Raw genomic sequence first — 1,113 nt, forward strand, 5'->3', positions numbered from 1 at the left:
AGAGTCTTCATGTTAAGAAAATATGGTTCAAAAATCAAACCTTTTGGAACATTTATTTATCAACTATATGTACATGTATACAAATAAATCTTGAAATGTTAGTTTATTAAATAATTATGTTGGTACACCTACTTCTACTTCTAGCATCTATTTTGGAAGTTTGGTAAGCGAGTACGAAATTCTGTGAAAAGCGTGGATTGCTTTACGGCACCAAAAAATACACGGCTGCATCTTAAATCGCATACTTCCCTACTTTAAAGTCTGCGAAAAACAGCAGCCTGTGAACACAGTAGTATGTCCGAATTCACAATATTCATGAAACAGTAGGCAAAAAGTCCTGTGAGATTCTATTACTATCCCATGAGGCCATGGGAGAAGATTTGTGAATGGCAGTGAAGCGACCAAATTATTCACAATATTCATGAGACAGTAGGCAAAAAGTCCTGTGAGATTCTGATAGACACATTACTATCCCATGAGGTCATGGGAGAGGATTTGTGAATGGCAGTGAAGCGACCAAATTAGTCATACTATCCACCTTTTTTTTTTTTTGTAAAAGCGGCCTCGGCCATTTGTAAATTTTATGGGTTTGGCTTCAGGTCTCATCTGTGTCTAGCTATTTTTAGCTGTACAGCTTGTTTTGCTGCTCCATATTGCAAATTGGAGTGTCTTATCATATTATTGTAATGTATTATCTTAATTATGAGCACACTGGTTTGTAGCACAAACAGTTATAGTTTACTTCACATTGTTATTCTTCTCCTTGTAGCGGCTAATGAACCAGAAGCCTCACCCATAAACTTACTTCGCGTTGAAGAAAAAACAGTCGCTAAGTAATTACTTATTCTCGGAGACTTTTGGATTTGCTATCCACTGTGATATATTTACAACAGTGAATTCCACTTAATCGCAAAAATACACAAAACTACATAGGCAGTTGCTTTAAAAAGCTTTGCGTTATTTTCATATTTACAGCGCAGATATTGAGCTAAAACATATTCTCAGCTCATGAACATGAATTCACATTCTATTCTCACAGAATTTGGATTCGAGCCTAAACACTCTCCTGTTGTTCACAGCATTGGCTGGCTTTGAGTTTGTGCAGAATGCTGT

The sequence above is a fragment of the Garra rufa genome, chromosome 2 (genome assembly GCF_049309525.1).
Source record: "Garra rufa chromosome 2, GarRuf1.0, whole genome shotgun sequence".
NCBI lineage: Eukaryota > Metazoa > Chordata > Actinopteri > Cypriniformes > Cyprinidae > Garra > Garra rufa.